Here is a 19,732-nt window from a genome sequence, read left to right on the forward strand (position 1 = left end):
GTCGATAAGGCAAATAGCTTCACACAGCTGCACTTCTCTGATACAACAGAGTGACTTAAAGGTATGCATGGGTTCATTATTTGCAGTCATCTAACAAAATGTAAAATTCTTGATTTAGTTACAAGATAATAAATAGCTATGTAGGTTTGAATCCCAAGGTACTATATGTATAAATCTGTTTCTGTTATTTATCCATTCATAATGATGGCTAACACATGGAAAGGGATGGCCCTCAGTCTCAACTCACCTCTCTTGCTCTCTTACTAATTTCAGAGTAAGACTCTTTTTCAGATAGAAGTTAACAGGGATTGCACCCAGGTGTTGTCCATGAAACTATGGTAAAGCATACTACTATAGTAAGGAAATGGCCAGTGCCTAGTTTTGTGTTGGGTCCAAAGATGTACAGGTTAGATTGATTTGGCCATGCTAACTTGACCCTCGTGTTAGGGGATTAACAGAGTAAATATTAGGGGTTATGGGAATAGGGCTTGGGTGGGATTGTGGTTGGTGCAGACTCAGTGGGCTGAATGGCCTCCTTCTGCACTGAAGAGATTCTATGATTCTACACTAAATCTGTAAGACCCATTTTTTTAAGTGTACCAGGCAGCCTTCTAAAACTAGCAGCAGGCCTCTCTGAAACACATTATTCAGGGATCGAATGCCCATTAAAGAACCCCAGTGGAACATGTGTAATCTAACACCCCACTGCCAATCTTGTTTCCAGGATCCTGAGAAATTTGAATGTATTGATGCATGCCCATGATGTCTAAAGCACAACTGACTGCACGTGCATGATTTAGCAAGTGAAGGCAATTCAGGAAAATACTTTCCGACAGTCAGCCTGAAAACTTTATAAAAATAAAACCAGCCAGTTTTTCTTCACACAGATAGGTCAGTCCTGTAGACATTCATTCCTGCAGCAAGGAATCCCAGAATCCCTTTGAGTATATTCCAGAATGAGATCAATAGGTTTCTACATGTTAAAAATATCAAAGGATATGGAGATAGTGCAGAAAAATGGCGATGCCGCAGAAGATCAGCCATGATCACCGAATGGTGGAGCAGAATCAAAGGGCCAATTGGCCTTCAGCTGCTCTTGTTCCTTATGTTTTTAACATTAACTATCTTGAAGCATTTAGCAATGCTGGACGTCAATGTTGAACAGTATTGTTTAGGTGCGAATGATGGGATTTATATATTTCCTTCGTTTGCTTTGAGTTATAATTTGCCATCCCCCATGGGATACTATACTGGAATATCCACTATGAATGGAAATTTTACTGACTGGAAGAAGTTCCATATGCAGAACCTCTCTCACTTTTTGCTCCATCTATCTAGGCTATGGTGTTTTTAAGTTAGAAAGGGACAATTTAAGGCTTGCATGTTTCCACTTTGATACTGAATCACTTAAAACCATTCCACAGCTGCGCACATAAGATTATCACTTTACCCCAAATTTCAACGTGGTAGTGTCACGTTTCAAGATATCAGGTCCATTTTTCATCTAAAAATTTTAGGTGTAGAATAGAATCCCTACAGTGCTGATGAAGGCCGTTCGGCCCATTGAGCCTGCACCAACAACAATCCCACCCAGGCTCTATCCCCATAATCCCCTGTGTGTTTGTGTTGGATTTTGAAGCACAGTCACATGAGCAGCACAGTGATTATCAGTGCTGCCTCACAGCGCCAGGAACCCGAGTTCAATTCCAGCCTTCTGCACTGAAGAGATTCTCTGATTCTATACTAAATCTGTAAGAGCCATTTTTTTAAGTGTACCAGGCAGCCTTCTAAAACTATGTGAAGTTTGCATGTTCTCCCTGTGTCTGCTCCAGTTTCCACCCACAGTCCAAAGATGTGTGGGTGGATTTAGGTGGATTGGCCATGAAAAATTGTCTCTTAGTGTCATGGAGATCAGCAGAGTAAATTCATGGGGTTATGGGGATAGGGCCTGGGTGGAATTATTGTAGGTGCAGACCTGATGGGCTGAATGGCCTTTTTCTGCACAGTAAGGATTCTATGATTCACACAGGTTCGAAAAGGAGGAGTATATATAGGATGCAGGAATAAACAATGGGGAAATGTGCTGATCAAAGTAAGGGAATTTGATCAAAATTGCTACCTTGTATATTCTCACTCCATTATCAAATAAGGCGGTTTAAAGATTTGCATCATGCCTCATTGCATCATACCAAGTATTCAATGGGTCTGCTGGGATACACCTTTGCTGCTCCCACTCATCCTGAGTAACCATATCAATGGGTAGGATTTTACCAGTGCCTTGATGATGGGCTATGAGGTGGGGAGGGGTTGTAAAATGGTGACAGTAAGGCTGGAGCGGTGGAGGGCATCATCTCCTCACCCACCATGCCATTTTATGAGCACTCTTCCAATCTGTGACATTCAGGATGAAAACACTTGTATCTTGCACCATATTTGAATGTGTAAGGAGCTTGAAGCTCAATAACAGCACAGTCCCAAAGCTGTTTCTCAAATTGCCTGTGGAATCTGTGATTCAGCAAACCTCCATGCCTTTCTCATGATGTTTGTTCCCGGACAGCATGGCCTTGCAAAGTTCGACCTGTCTCTGACAACTGTATCTTATTTATTCATTCATTTCGTGCTCAAAGCCTATATGACTCTGCTACCAGAACAGCTCTGTGGTTGAGAGAAACACAAATGTTATGCCATAATTTTCAATCAAAACTTCTCAATAAAAGTGTCACCATTGCAAGAGAAGCACCAAAACACTTTTTATTTACATACTGTTATAAAATTGTCGTCAAGTGTATTTATACAGGAAAAATAATTAGGAAAATACAAAAATGATACAGTATGTGCAATGCAAGCATATAACCAGGGCCAATTTGAGCAATTTCATTCCCTTGCATAATGGTTCTGAAACTTTGTCCAAAGATTCCCATAATTTAGCACAAATTGGTTTACTCAGTGAAACCATAAAGATTGCTTGGAAATAAATGGGAATGTTCCAAGGGTGACATTGAGACATCAGACATTGAAGCAAAGGGGAAATTGCAGTACTCTATTATCAAAAATATACTGCACTTATACTGGGAATGCTTAATTCTGACGATGAGACATACTTTTGAAACTGTCCTCTTCCTAATGTATTCTTTAAGTATGACACTGATTTTGAGTACACAAATTACTATCACTTTGAATTTCACTTCGTTACGGATCTGTGCTAGATCATGGTGAACTTTTATGGCAGGAAAAGTTTTCGACAGTATGAAAGGGCTTCAGTCTTTCTTCCCAATTGTTTTTTTTAGTTAAGTTTGCATTTGGAAAGCTGTTAAATGTGCCTTTTAAATGTTTGTGATAAGACCTCTGCCTTGATAGCTCTCCTTCAGACAATGGTTAACTGGATAAAACTATGAGTATTATCCATGGTAATAAATTAACCTTCAGAATGTATATTTACTTTGATGAATGATGGTCTTGCTATTTGCATGCTATCTGGGCCTATTGTCAGTATTAAGAATCACCAAAACAACAACTTAAGATTGGATTCTAGTCAGATAATATTTTTCAAAGGTTTTGAGTGCTATTTATTGAGTGATAAAGTTGCCAGGCTAAACATGCCATGGAGTTTTTCTACATGCATGGGGTGGCACGGTGGTACAATGGTTAGCACTGCTGCCTCACAGTGCCAGGAACTCGGGTTTGATTCCTGGCTTAGGTCACTGGCTGTGTGGAGTTTGCACATTTTCCCTGCGTCTGTGTGGGTTTCCCGAGGGTGCTCCAGTTTCCTCCCACAGTCCAAAGATGTGTGGGTTAGGTGGATAGGCCATGCTAAATTTCCCCTTAATATCAGCGGACTGGTGAGGGTAAATGCATGGGGATAGGGCCTGGTTGGGATTGTGGTCAGTGCAGAATTAATAGGCTGAATGGCTTCCTTCTGCACTGTAGGTTTCTATGTGTGAAAACATCAATTTAAACACGAAAAGCTCTTCAAGGATCTCTTGCTGTACCTGTTTTGTTTTATTTTGTCTTGTTTTAATTATTTTGAGATGGCTTAATAGTAGATTTCAAGACATTTTAAAGAATAGGACTACGATGGTGAGGACTTCAAGTAGGATATATTTAGTTATTAATATATCATTGGGATTCAGTTTGAAAACTTTGCAGTGACTTTCTGTGCCTTCCTCCAGCCATTTTCTCATGAGGCCCGGCTTGAACAGTGTAAAAATATGATTGAAGATGTGTTTTACTTCATTCTCACCTCCTTGTCCTTTCTGCCCCATTTCCAAACACACTAGAGGTTACACACATATTGGGGAAAGACATTTTCTGGATTTTCCATTTGTTGTCCTTAGATTTTGGATCCTTTGTACTTTCATGACCTCGGGAAGACCAAAAAGAGGACAACCCACCATTTATAAAATTGCATTTTACCAGAGGGCATGAAGGCTGTTTTCATTAATACACCAGCGATCATGAAGCAGAAACCCCTGGGAGAGTCTGGCAAGCCCAAATGACTCCAAGGCTAGATAGTCAGTGGGGTTCTAGTCAGCTGGGATCTAAGGTGAACCTCTGTGGTAGGATGATGTACCGCCATTATTCTCCCCAGAAACGTACTCCAATCAAGCATAGACTACTAATTCTAATCTGAAATCAATCTCAGTACGCATTTCCACATGTCAGCCACAGCTCAGAGGTAGCAATTTCACCTCTGAATCAGAAGCATGTAGGTTCAAGTCTCCTTCTAGTGACTTGAGCACATGATACAGCATTGAAGTGTCAAAGATGCTGTGTTTCAGATGATACATTGAGTTGACGCTCTATCAGCTTCCTCAGGTGGGGCACTATTTTGATCAACTCAGGTGATCATCTGGTCATTATCTCATTGCTGACTCTGGTGATCATCTGATTATTATCTCATTGCTGTTTGCAGGACCTTGCTGTCCTCAAAATGGTGCCACACTTGTTACAATACAACAGTGACTATGTAGCACATATACTTCACAGGCAGTAAAGCCTATGATCATGTAAAATACGATATAATTTCAAATCCTTGAACAGAATTCTCCTTTCCGGGAATAAGAGTGGATTTCTTCAACCTCCAGGTCCTGATATTGGTTACCAGCAGAATCTTCCAGTGTCATCAAAGTCAATGCCACGCCTCACCCAAGCCACAATCAGGGACCACGCAGTGGGGGTCAAATTCAACTGGACCAGATTATGCCCAGTGGGAAGGGCTGGGGAATTCCGTTCTAAATCCTATGGTGGGCCTGGGGACAAGGAGTGTCTTTCTGCTGTGGTGGCTAATGAGAAACCATGACATATCTTCCACCCCCAGCTTAATTCATTCTGCATCTGGGGGTAATGCACACTGTGGCAAAGTGGGAGAGATGGTGTGTGTCCCAACGTCATTTTCAGGTGCCATAAGTGATCCCCCCATTCACAGCTGTGGTGATCAGGGGAGTCAAGAGTTGCTGGTGACCTCCATCCCAAACTCTGAGACAGTCCCAAGCCTTCTTCAAGTAAGTCCTGACTTTTGCATGTCTCAATGTTCCAGATGTATTCTGGGCGGAGCATGTTTTCCCGCTGACATAACAGTGAATCATGTGTGGGAGAAAAGATTCCAGTTGGGCCTCCATCTGCAAAACACTAACGGGATGTGAACTGGTTTCACACCAGCATCCAATAGGATAGCCGATCTATCATGGAAGGCAGCATCAGAAGACCCTACTGTAAATTCACACTGGTATGAAACCAATTTTTGAACCTCCTGCCCAATTCTACACCCCACCCCCAACCAGCGGGGGAATAGGAGAATTCCAGTCCTTCCTTCTTAGGATTGCTGTGTCAATTATACAGATAAAATTTGGTTTGTTATTTACTGCTCAGCAGAAAATCTTTTGTTTCAATTGTTTGCACAATATATAGATAGTTCTACATTGCAAAATCAACAGTTAAAGCCATAATTGGAAATGATGTGTAAGATCAGATTCCCAATTGTCCTTTTTCACTCATTTCCATAACGTCAAGCATCAACATGTCTTCCAAAGCAGTGGTCAAAACAATAAGATTCAAAACCCAAATTATCTGGGACTTCAGTTTATATAAGGAAATTTTCAGAATACATTAAACTTTATCTAATCTGAAATTATAATATGCAGAACGCTAATCTTTAAAGAATTACTTTATGACAGAGAGCAATGTACAAGGAAGGGAGCCCAGGCTGGCACCATGATATCGAAGGATAATTTAATGGGTGAGATTTAATGGGTGTGGGAAAGCAGGGCACAGTGTCAATGATGCCATTCCCAGTACCGAACCACACTACCCACCCTCATTGCAAATTAACCAGTGGTGGAGAGTGTTGGGTGGCAGTGGTGGAATTAAGTAGACAACTAATGGCCACTTAAGAGCCTCCACCTTTTCTTTTATTCATTCGTCGGACATGGGTGTCGCTGGCTGGCCAGCATTTATTGGCCATCCCTTGAACTGAAGGCTTGCTGGGCCATTTTAGAGAGCAACTGAGAGTCAACCACATTGCTGTGGTTCTGCAGTCACATGTAAGCCAGACAAGGTTAGGACGGCACATTTCCTTCCTGAAAGGATATTAGTGAACCAGATGGGTTTTTACGTAAATCAACAATGGTAGATTTTAATTCCAGACATCTTTTATTGAATTCATGGAAGGATTCAAACCCGTGTCCCTAGAACATTGGCGGAGTTTTTGGATTAATAGTCGAGCGACAATACCACTAGGCCATTGCCTCCCACCTGCCACACTGGGTTCTTACCTACAGTAGGAGAAGGGGGTGGCAAGAGTCCAGACCAGCTAGTAAAACCTAGTGCCCTGCTGGCTAGGTACAGGTTGGCAGTTGCTTCCTTTTGGGTTCCCTGTGCCGATCAGAGCCAACACCCCCTCTCCCCTCCATCACCCCCATGGTATTATTCCAAACTCTATATTTTATCCACATTACCCTGTCCACCCCAGCCCCCACCTTCTTCACCTGGGCCTGTAAGCTTGGCACCATCGAGACCCCAGATTTATCTCAACTCTGGACATCCATCGCAGCCCACATCCCTCACCACCATGATCCCGCTGCTGCGACTGGGATATAAGGCCTATCGGTTATCTGATTGGCTGGCAGCTTTCAGAGGCAGTACGTCCTCATCACTGGGACTGAAAGGCTCGCTTCAAATTAACAATTAACATCCCAACAGCCATCAAATAGTGTGGGGGAAGCCAGTCAAGGGAGGGCGAGCTCATCCTCAATTTTTACAATGGGGATCCCACCTCCAGCATAAAATTTGGCCTAATGAATCCACGGGTTGGTCAAGCAGCTTTCATCAAGGGTTCATTGTGAAAACTGGATTGCATGCTGCCCATGGTTAATGGTTTGAAAATGGTAGATGAGTAGTTTGAATTTCTGATGTGCGCTTCCATGGACAAAGTTCCTCAGCAACAGCATAGGCATCAACAATCAGCCTCGTAATGTATACCCGCACACTGCTACAGATCATCAGGGCAAAGGCTCTGATTCTTTACAAGTTGTATTCTTTGGATTAGGCAGGTTATCTGGGGAAGCTAATGCACTCAGTCACAAAGGGATCATTATAGGTCCACTCAAACTACACTACTTTTACACACCTTGAATTCCTGACTTGGAAAATATAGAGCAAAAGCGTCAAAATTACTCTCAAACAATTTTGGTAGGTGAATGTTCAATTTATGATGATACTGTGTTATTAGTATATTTTATGTTTGAGGAAAACTACTTTAAGATGTAATGTTTTGTTACAAGCAGTCAGTTTGCTTGGTAAGAATACAGCAGATGTTGGAAAGCAGAATAATTATTCATTTAGCTGTGTAAGTGATTATTTTGTTTACTAAAGAAAAGGATCCTTGGGGTGTTTTCTTGATTAAAGTAATGAAAAGGTGAGTTAGATATACAGAGTCATATAGTCATGTGATACGCAAAATGGAACAAACTAGGTTTGCAAACAACTTTTGGAGTTCAGTTGCTGGAGAAGGTTGTTTAAATATAGCAGCTTAAAAGCAGTGCTCTCTCTCTATAAAATCTTTCTGGAATCTCTAAAATTGTTAATAAAGCTGTTAAAGCAAATATGTCTGGATTTGCTAACTATTTTTAAAGTGGGGTTTAAGTCTGTAAGTTTTTTTGCTTAATTGGAACTGAATGGTAATAAGTTAGGAATTAACTTATTTCTTTGTTTCTTGTTTCTTTTCATTTTTAAAAATTGTTCAATGGTTAAGCATTAAACTGTTTCATTTTGTTCAAGTTATATTTAAACCGTGTTATGAAAAAAAGCTTGACTTGATAAAAAGATCCCTAATTTTGGAATTTCTCTTCTGGCATCTTTTCCCTACATTTATGCTAAAACAGAAAAATTGTTTGGATCTGGTCTGGCATCCTAATATAGCTTGAGGTTTCTGATCTGGCACCCTAACAAATTAATTTGCAAGATAATTCTCTGCTATTATTGTTGTGATATGAGTAATTTCAAATAAATGAGTTATACTAGAAGACAGAGAAATGTCATACAAATTCTGTTTGCCAAGATATGACATAGTGTTCTGGAGTCATAGAGGTTTATAGCATAGAAACAGGCCCCTTGGCCCAACTTATCCATGCCATCCTTTTTTTTAAATCCCTAAGATAATCCCAACTGCCCGCATTTGGCCCATATCCCTCTTTACCTATTTTACCCATGTAACTATCTAAATGCTTTTTAAAAGACAAAATTGTACCCGCCCCTACTACTACCTCTGGCATCTTGTTCCAGACACTCACCACCCTCTGTGTGAAAAAATTGCCCCTCTGGACACATTTGTATCTCTCTCCTCTCACCTTAAACCTATGCCCTCTAGTTTTAGATTCCCCTACCTTTGGGAAAAGATATTGACTATCTAGCTGATCTCTGCCCCTCATTATTTTATAGACCTCTATAAGGTCACCCTTCAGCCTCCTTTGCTCCAGAGAAAAAAGTCCCAGTCTATCCAACCTCTCCTTATAACCCAAACCATCAAGTCCCAGTAGCATCCAAGTAAATAGTTTCTGCACTCTTTCTAGTTTAATGATATCCTTTCCTTAATAGGGTGACCAGAATTGCACACAGTATTCCAAGTGTGGCCTTACCAATGTCTTGTACAATTTCATCAAGATGTCCCAATTCCTGTATTCAATATTCTGATTGATGCAAACCAAGTCTGCTGAATGTCTTCCTCATCACTCTGTCCACCTGTGACTCCACTTTCAAGGAGCTATGAACATGTACCCCCAGATCTCTTTGTTCTGTAACTCTCCCCAATGCCCTACCACTAACTGAGTAAGTCATGCCCTGGTTCAATATACCAAAGTGCATCACCTCATATTTGTCTAACTTAATCTCCATCTGCCATTCGTCAACCCACTGGCCCAATTGATCAAGATCCCGTTGCAATTGAAGATAATTTTCTTCATTCTCCACTATGCCACCAACCTTAGTGTCGACTGCAAACTTACTAGCCATGCCACCTATATTCTCATCCAAATCATTTATAAATGATAAATAACAGTGGACCCAGCGCTGATCCCTGAGGCACACTGCTGGCCACAGACCTCCAGTTTGAAAAACAACCTCTACAACTACCCTCTTTTTTGTGTCAAGAAGCAAATTTTGCATTCATTTAGATACCTCATCCTGCATCCCATGAGATTTAACCTTATGCAACAACCTTCCATGCAGTACCTTGTCAAAGGCCTTGCTAAAGTCCATGTAGACAACATCAACTACACTGCCCTCATCTACCTTCTTGATTACCCCTTCAAAAATCTCAAATCAAATTTGTGAGACATGATTTTCCACTCACAAAGCTTTGCTGACTGTCCCTAATCAGTCCTTGTGTCTCTAAATGCCTATAGATCCTGTTTCTCAAAATACCTTCCAACAACTTACGCATCACAGATGTGAGGCTCACTGGCCTGTGGTTCCCAGGCTTTTCCCTGCAGACCTTTTTAAACAAAGGCACAACATTTGCCATTCTCCAGTCTTCAGGCACCTCACCTGTGACTATCGATGATTCACATATCTCGGCTAGGGGACCTGCAATTTCCTCCCTAGCCTCCCACAATGTCCTAGGATAGGCTTCATCAGGTCCTGGGGATTTATCTACCTTGATGCGTTTTAAGTCTTCCAGCACCTCCTTCTCTGTAATATGTATACTCCTCAGGACATCACTAAACGTAACACTTTGTAACTAACAGAACATCAAGCACATGTTGAGAGAAGGTTACCATAGATATGGAGCGAACATAGGAAGCAAATAGCAAAAGAAACCACCCTGATGGTTGCAAAAGCAGAGATAATGAATTCTTGATCCAAAACACTGAGTTGATGATTTACTAACATTTGAACAAATGCTTTCCCAAGAGACCAAGTTTAAAAATCATCACTTAGAATTTCTGTGGGAAGGAAACTAAACTAAGGCATGGCACTGGAGGTTAAATGAATGGGTAATATAAAATGATCATGGTCTGTTGAGGAAATGCAATTGATTAACTAAACAAATGGCAATTACCAATTCCTGAAAGAAAGGGTAGAAACCTCCGGTCACCCTGTTCGGCAGGTTTTCCCATGGCACAGGTGGCTCACCACCAGCTGTATCTTCCAACCCCCTCACAGTCTGAGGAGATTTCCATTCCTCACCTGTCCTGCTGCCAGAGAAACAGCGGTGGGGATCAACTTCAGCAAGACTGGAAGATCCCACCAGCAGAAGGGGAACTTAATGCAAAAAGGAAGGCAGGCAAGACTTTCATGATGCATCTCCAGCAAGCAGTCTTTGATTTACCTGCACTGCCATCACCTCAGTGTTGTGATGATCCAGACGCCATTTTTAAAGGCCATCCCAGTGCACAGTGAGCACAAAAGTAAACTTTTTTTTTACTTTATTCCGATCCAATCAAGTCAAATTAAAGCCAATTCAGAGTCCCAACAAGTTGAGACATTCCCGATCCAAGCTGACAAGACAGGACTCTCACCTCCTGTCTTGGGCTTGACCTACATGATCCAAGCTGATTGGAGTAGGTGTAGCTCCTCCTCCAAGGCTTGATCTAATTTGCATCTTAGCCAAAAGGCTGAGATGCCGCTTTTAAAAATTGCTTCAAATGAAGCTGAAATGTAACCTAATGACTTCAACCAAGTGCAGCATGTCGATACTACACTTGATCTTAGCCAAAAGGCTGAGAAGCGATAAAAGTAAACATTCTTCAGCCAGGTGCACCTCTAGCACCCCAGGCATTACACTGGTCTTGATCAGATTGTTGAGTTGATGAGTGTGTTCTTTGGTCGGATCTGTGGGTAACTGTCTGTAGTGTTCCTCATTGTTTAGTTGTCGGAACTCTCCATTCACCTGACGAAGGGACTAACCCCGAAAGCTTGTGAGTTTACTATCAAATAAATCGGTTGGACTTAAACCTGGTGTTGTCAGACTTTTTACTGTGTTTACCCCAGTCCAACGTTGGCATATCCGCATCATGACTACACTGGATCAGCCTGACTTCATTCTGGAATCACTCTGGCATGACCCTCTCTCTCACACTAGCACTGCGATCACTTTCCAACACCCCTCAAAGTACGGAAGGTACACACTTTCTGAGACCAGTCATACATTGCGCCACTTTGACATCATGCCACGGTGGAAGCATTTCTTGACGTAAGGATTCTGGCAAATGGGCCTGACAATGATATGCAAATATATTACAATGAGGTTTCTGATGTTGAACAGTGGGAAATGCTGCCTGACACTGATGAGAGAATGGGACGATCACTCCCAGATTTTACACTGATGTGATACGCACATGACTTCTCTCAATATTTTCTTTCCGCTCTTGCTGCCAAACCTGTTCGATACGACCAGGATCGGAAAATCTTAGCTTGTGTTTTGAGTTTTGCAAATGTGGGCTGGTTTGGTACATTGGGGAAGTAAATTCCCAGGCCAGGAATTTGTTCATTCCGAGCATGGGTTACACTGAACTGATTAAGGGATACCAGCCTGGTGTAAGTGGCATTCACCAGGGAGTCCGAGTCTGGGTCTCATAGAGAAGTAGAGAGATCAGCCCCCTTTCCAAGGTGGTGATAAGATCTTTTTGAACAATTCTATCTGGTCAAGGTTGCCATCTGAAGGCTGAGTAACTGTTCAGTGCCACATTCGCTATTTTCCACCTCTGTTCTTGCAGGAATCTTGGATGTGCCCAAATGGGCCTGGATGCCATGCAATCTTGTTGAACTTAGAAAGTAAAAACAGGAAGTGCTGCTAACACTCAGCAGATCAGGCAGCATCTGTGGAGTGAGAAACAGCGTTGATGCTTCAAGTCGCATATGGCCTGCTGTGGATATCCAGCACATTCTGTTTTTATTTCAGATTTCCAGTATCCACAACGCTTTTATTCAAATTCAGAAACCTCCATCTACCAGGTTGGAATTCCCATCTGGACTTTCCACTGAGAGTGAAATCCTGTGGCTTCTAGGGTTCTGATCTTTTATCCAAGCTTGTTGACTGCAGTTGGTACAATACCTGCTCCTCAATAAGCTTTCAGAATATTGTTTGGTGGGATGATACTAATTAATTAAAAATACTTGCAGAAACATTTGAAAGATAGTTATAGGAACATCTGGAAGAAGACATACTAAGTATTCTTCAGTTTTGGTACCAATTTGTACTTTTCTTTTTATATTGGCAATAGAGAATTGCATTTAAAAGGATTTGATCATACTATACTTTTCACTGCAACAGATGGTAAAGAAGGACTGTTTCTAAACTGAAGGAGCAATATTCTAATAGAATTAGAAACTGACTTGGCATTTTGAAAGCTCATGGCTAGCCTACTTGATTGCTACAATCTTTTTCTTTTAACTTAGTAATATACAGGTTTTGCGTAATATTCAGTATTTAAACTTGTGTCCATTTATTTGTATAGTATTTAAGCTATGTGTCATTGCCCTGTATTTGAGTCTGTGGGTTCATAGTGTAATACAAACAGAATGACTTAACTCTCTCCTAACAGACTAAGGCAAAAACTGAATACATCCTTTAAACAAGTAACGGTAATGGTTGTAACAAAGTGACTAAAGTGTTTGTACTTCTTTCAATTTAGTACAGTGTATTTGCTGCTCATAATGTGGTCTCCTCTGTACCTGGGACACAAAAAATAGATTGGGTGACTGGCGGAACATTGCTGCTGAGTCCATAACAATGACCCCATGCTTCCGGTTGCTTGCCATTTTAATTCAGCACCTAACTCTCATGCTCACGTTCCTGTCCTTGGCGTGCTGCAATGTTCCAGTGAAGCCCAATACAAGCTCAATGAATAGCACTTCCTCTTCTGGTTAGGCATTTTATAGCTTTCTGGATTCAACATTGAATTCAATCATTTCAGACCCTGAGCCCAATACCCCTACACCCCATTTGATTCTGGAATTTTTTTTGTTGCTGTGTGCCAGTCTGAATCCTGTTTTTCATGTTTTTGCTTTTGGATAGAATTTTAAAGTTTATTTATTAGTGTCACAAATAGGCTAACATTAACATTGCAATGAAGTTACTGTGAAAATTCCCTAGTTGCCACACTCTGACACCTGTTTGGGTTGTTCATTACTGTACCAAATTCCATCTGAACAAATGTTTTGTCCGCTTACTACAACCATTATCATTCTCTTCGCCTTTTGTTCTGTGATGTCTTTGTCATTTAATCTTTTTCTCCCTCTCCCCTATCCCTAGCCTTCATTTCTGGTCCTCCTCTCCCTCCTTTTGCAATCCATCACATTTCTGTCAGCTTCTGTCAGACGTGCTGAGATTTTCCAGCATTTTCTGTTTTTATTTCAGATTCCAGCATCCGCAGTATTTTGCCTTTTACATTTCTATCCCCCTTCAGTTCTTAAGTCCTCTTTGACCCAAACCATTAGGTGGGATTCTCCCAACCGTGTGTTTCTCAGTGGTAGGAGGTAGCATGCTGTTTGCGGGCAGTAGCATTCTCTGGTCCCACTCCCAACAATGGGATTTCCCATTGAAGGCACCCCACACCACCAGGAAACCAACAGGTGGGGGTGTGCAGCACCAGAGATCCCACCACCAGCAAGCATGCTGGGAATCCCACTTGATTATTCTGTTTCACTTTCCACAGATGCTGTCAGACCTGCTGAGTATTTCCAGCACTTACTGTTTTAATTTCAGATTTCCAGCATCCAAAGTATTTTACTTTTGTTTTAATATCTTTAAGCACCATACAATAGGAAGCAGTCAAAACCTTAATTTGAATCATTGGTATGAAAATTGATGGGATATACCAAACAAAATAACACAAATGGTCTGACCTATAAAGCAATCTGCATGTAAATTCCCACTGTGCAGTATGGTAAATGAAACCATAGCAACAAATAGATAGAACTTGCTCCGGCAGCGCATATGCTAAAATTGAACGATATAGGGAAGATTAGCATGGCCTCTGTGCAAGGATGACATGCAAATTTATGAGATGTTCCATATTTGTGGGTGGCACAGTGGTTAGCACTGCTGCCTCACAGTGCAAGGGGCTCGGATTCGATTCCCGGCTTGGGTCACTGTCTGTGCGAAGTCTGCACATTCTCCCCGTGTTTGTGTGGGTTTCCTCTGGACGCTCTGGTTTCCTCCACAGACCAAAGATGTGCAGGTTAGGTGCATTGGCCATGCTAAATTCTCCCTCAACGTACCTGAACATACGCCGGAGAGTGGCGACTAGGGAATTTTCACAGTAATTTCACTGCAGTGTTAATGTAAGCCAACTTGTGATATTAATAAATAAACTTTAAATTAAACTTTTTAAAAGTCATTCCTAATTACCTGCAGACAAATAAAGAAAAATATGTGCTGATTTAAATTATTATTTCTATATTATATATTCAAATTGTGAGTATCATTTGCATTTCTAAGTCACACCTTTCTCATCTGACCTTCACTTTCAGACTGTTGATTAGGGGAAAATGTAACAGCAACAAGTTACCACTGAAGAGGTGGGAAATGTACAGATCAAAGATGAAAAAAGTTGATCAACTGAAACATTTAAATTGCTTTTTTCTAAAAAAAACAAACATTTTAAGTAATTTGAGTTTCTTTGTCCTAAGTACAGATCTAACTAAAATGAAAAACATTATACAATTACAAATTTTATAGTAACATAACTAAATTTACTGTACCTACTTAATTATCATAACATCTTTCAATATCTCTAATAATTTTGTTACTTGAGGATATTTTGGGTTTCCCAGAAGTCTGGACTTGGATCTATGTCTCTTGTCTTCGTTGCTTGAACATGTGGAATATGCATCATTTCCAAGGAGATAGCAGTAGTATGTAGGTAATCCAGCTGATAAAATAATCAGTTTCCAGCAGTAGCTGCTCAGGGGTGTGGTGTTGAGAGCTGAGAAGGGTGCGGTCTTAAAAATGATTTAAGGATAATCTTGATTGAGTTTATATTGTATGCGTGAGACCCATTTTGAGATAGGTTAGATTGCACCAATTGGACAGGTTGCAGCTTTTGTTCATGTAAAGCTATCCCAAAGAGACACAGGAAAAGGTGCTGCACTATTTCTTAATCCACATATGTTCTACATTCTAGAGGGGTGACCTTGCTGTTTGATGGTGGTGGCTACACAAAGTGGCCAACAGCAAATCAGCTCATTGCAAGAGGCTTGTAAAAGAAGCTGTCTTTCTTATTTTGAAATGCTGAGCTCCATTCCCCAAATCCCAGAACGTCTGACAAACTTGGTGGTAATAGGAGACCTGTAGGTAGGAAAGTATTTTATGGGGGTTTCCAGACTATATAGAGACCTTTTTGGGATCCTTTTGTTAATTTTTGTATCTGTTTCTGCCATTCACAGGCTTTCATGAATCTTTGTATCAGCTGCTTTTATTTTTTTTTGGCCCAGATCCTTTACTGGAACCAAGTGGTTTGCCAGTGAAGATTCTGCGGGTTGATGTGTAAAAAGGGATAGAGGGCTAGTTAGGATGCCCAAGAGCAGCTCCATGCCCTTCTGCTGACACCCCCACCTCTCCAACTTCAAACAAATCTTCCAGCAAACTTCCCACACATTACGAAGAGCTGTAAATGCCTGACTAATCTTTATGCATGCCAAATTTTACATGGCTTTGCAGGAAAGATCAAGAACCAGTGATGTGTGATTGGTACATGCTGCGGGATGTCATCAACCATTTCTATAGGCTCTACACACCTGCAGGCCAGTGACTGCACAGAGTCCAAATTCACTTTTTAATGGCACAGCCTTATTTAGATGTTCTAGACACCTTATGCTGGTTTTAGGACCCCAAATCAAATAATAGAATCATTGAATCCCTACAGAGCAGAAGTAGGCCATTTGGCCCATCAAGTCTTCACTGACCACAATCCCACCCAGGCCCTATCCCCTTAACCCCACACATTTATCCTGCTATTCCCCCCGGCTCTATGGGGCAATTTAGCATGGCCAATCAATCTAGCCCGCACATCTTTGGACTGTGGGAGGAAACCTGAACACCTGGAGGAAACCCACACAGACACAAGGAGAATGTGCAAACTGCACACAGACAATGATCCAAGGCCGGAATTGAACTTGGGTCCTTGGCAGTATGAAACAGCAAGGCTAACAACTGTGCCACTGTGCTGTATGGGGAGTGAGTACCCGCTGGGTCCTGTGATCTGGGCACCTGTCATTGAGTTAGTAGCTCCTTAAAAGTAGAACTCCAAATCTGCCCCAAAATAATCCTCTGCTCCATCTTCAGAATAACATTCCCCCAGACCAGTGCAACATTTTCCCATTTCCCGCGCCAGACATTCTATGGCTGGCTCATTTGATTGTCAGGTTAGCATAAATGTGGTTTGATGGAGTTGGCCCAAGACAAGTATTGATGGAAGCTGATCATTTCAGCAAACTAAATGCTGCTTATCATTTCTTGGAAGTGAAGGTGAGTTAGATTAAAGTTACCGAACTCCCTTAACAGCCTAGGAGACAAAGGATGCTTTCATTCCCACCAGTCTGGATTGTATCTGAACTGTGGTCTTATCAATTTAAAAAAAATCTAACTCCCTGCACCAACTCTTTGATTTCCCACATTTACTGCCAGCTTTATCAATTCCTCCCCAGTTTAGTTGCCAGAACAATATACCAAAAAATTAAAGAAGAGGAAAGATAAATTGTTGTGGCGTCAGATTTGTTCTGCCAAGTGTTTCTTTCTTCCCCTCAGTTTTTCCTATCAAAAGAAACTTAGATCTTTGAGTGCTAGTAAATTTAAGGTAATATTCAGATTGAAGGATTTTTGTTGGGAATCATTTACTTCGCCTGATTTATCTAATTCCATCATTTAACAATGTGGCAGGAGTGATTTTCCCCTAGAAATCAGCCACTTCTTGCAAGCGTACAGCTGGGAATGTTCATACTCCTAACTTGAGTAATATAAATAACGTAAATAAAATCTAAGTCATTTGTGTATTAATAGATATGCAAACACTAGCCAACAAAGCCGAAATTCCTGCCTGCAAGGGATTGGCTGACAATGCTAGTTACTCGGTGGCACAATAGCACAGTAGTTAGCAGTACTGCCTCACGGCGCCAGGGACCTGTGTTCAATTCCAGCCTTGGATGACTGTGTGGTGTTTGCAGGTTCTCCCTGCTTCTGCATGGATTTGCTTTGGTTTCTTCCCACAGTCCACAGATGTGCAGGTTAGGTGGATTGACCATGATAAATTACCCCTTAGTGTCTCAAGATGTATAGGTTAGATGGATTAGTCATGGTAAATGTATGGGGTTACAGGGATAGGGTGAAGGAGAGGGCCTGGATAAGATATTCTGTCAGAGAATTAATGTAGACTCGATGAGCCAAATGGCCTCCTTCTACACTGTAGTGATTCTACGCTACTGCTTTTGGTTGCTTCCTGTCAGGGGGCTCAACATCACTCTGAACTATAACTTATTGATGAATAGCAATTGGTGCTTTGAATCTTTCCAGTTGTATTAGAAAAATGTTAGCTTTATGTTATGCTCAAGAAAGGGAGCTGGTTAATTTGGTTGGCGAGCTTCTGGCTCAGAATAACACCAACAACACAGGTTTGATTTCTGCTCTGATTGGGGTCAACTTGGGAATGGCTCCTCACCTTATCCCTGAGAGTGGAAGGCAATGGCAACCCAATATCAACAAACTCCACCAAGAGTTCACGATGATCAGCAGATAATGAGCAAAGGAACTATGTCTGGGTAGATGAATAATGCCCAAGAAAGACTGCGGCAAACTTAGAACATATACTGAATTTCAAAACTTTGAATAGAATTTCTCATCCATTTTCAACAAAATATATCATGCTACGTGCAGGAAGAAAATAGATGACTAATATTCACTATGTTTTGATAGTTAAATGTGAAGTAGAGAGTAACCCAGAAGCAAGCCATTGTGCAATCAGTGCTTACCGGATCCATCCAATACAAAACACAAAGCTACAAATACATTTAACTTCATAGTCAAAGCTGTCAGAGGGGATAATGATCAGACAGTACACTCAATATCAGATCTCACCTTGAAGGTTGCATCCACTTTTGGTCACCAAGAAATAACACAGCAATTGGGGACATTGCAGAGAAGAGTCACAATTTGCCTCCAATTTCAAGAGGTTGAATTATGAAGAAGGTCTGGGCAGACCTGGGTTCTTCAGATGGCCAGGAGGCACCTGAGAGGGAACTTAATTATTGTTAAAGGTAAAAATATTTACTTTAATAAGGATGCCAGTTCAAACTGGAAAAAGATACTTAGGCTTATTGTCAGGAAATACTTCATCACACAAAAGTGGTGAATATGTGGAAAGAACTTATGTATTTATTAGTGTCACAAGCAGTCTTACTTTAATCCTGCAATGAAGTTACTGTGAAAATCCCTTAGTCGCCACACACCTGCACCTGTTTGGGTACACTGAGGGGGAATTTAGCATGGCCAATGTACCTAACTAGCATATCTTTCGGACTGTGGGAGGAAACTGGAGCACCCGGAGGAAACCTACGCAGACACTGGGAGAGTGTGCAGACTCTGCGCAAACAGTGACCCGAGCCAGGAATCAAACCCATGTCCCTGGCGCTGTAAGGCAGCAGTGCTAACACTGTGCCAATTTTCAGATAGAGGAGTAGAAACAAACTCATTCACATATGCCACATCTAGCACTTCAATGCAGACTTCCAGCGATTCCCTGGGGTAGGCAAGACCACTACTTTTGCAGCATTTGTGGTGTTCCTCACTGATATTATTAAAGGGGAATTGCCATAAGTCTGCAAATTGCTGGGTAAATAAATTTATTTTGAGTAACAATAAAGTTACTAAAACATGATTTATACTGAACAAATCCAGTTGGCTGTCATTTATTAACCTATATATTTCCCCAAGTAATAATTACATTTGTCCAAGATTATTGCATTTTCCCCACCACTCACATTAAGCTAATTGAAACATCAGCTTTATCCCTCTTCCCTTCTTTGTCAAAATATCCATTTTAGTTGGATTATGCCTGTGCAGCAACTTGAGGCATTTTTTCCATAATGGGGAGACGATGGCCTAATGGCATGATCGCTAGATTATTAATCCAGAAACTCTAATGTTCTGGGGACTCAGGTTCAAATCCCACCACAGCAGATGGTGGCATTTGAATTCAATAAAGAATATCTGGAATTAAGAATCCACTGATGACTATGAACCATT

At 41.2% G+C, this 19,732-nt stretch overlaps 1 protein-coding gene and 2 non-coding genes across 5 annotated transcripts in view; 2 read left to right on the top strand and 1 right to left on the bottom strand.

Moving 5' to 3' along the window:
* The window catches only part of hnf4a (hepatocyte nuclear factor 4, alpha), an 88,293-nt gene that overhangs the window by 11,444 nt on the left and 57,117 nt on the right, over window positions 1-19,732 (top strand). The gene's annotated exons all lie outside the window — the stretch shown is intronic.
* Window positions 11,034-11,225, bottom strand: LOC145354111 (U2 spliceosomal RNA). Its single transcript, XR_013888799.1, has one exon. It is a non-coding gene; the product is annotated as a U2 spliceosomal RNA (small nuclear RNA).
* Window positions 14,415-14,516, top strand: LOC145354136 (U6 spliceosomal RNA). The gene has a single exon (XR_013888814.1). It is a non-coding gene; the product is annotated as a U6 spliceosomal RNA (small nuclear RNA).

This window comes from Carcharhinus amblyrhynchos, chromosome 16 (genome assembly GCF_965287045.1).
Source record: "Carcharhinus amblyrhynchos chromosome 16, sCarAmb.v2.hapA, whole genome shotgun sequence".
In the NCBI taxonomy this organism is placed as follows: domain Eukaryota; kingdom Metazoa; phylum Chordata; class Chondrichthyes; order Carcharhiniformes; family Carcharhinidae; genus Carcharhinus; species Carcharhinus amblyrhynchos.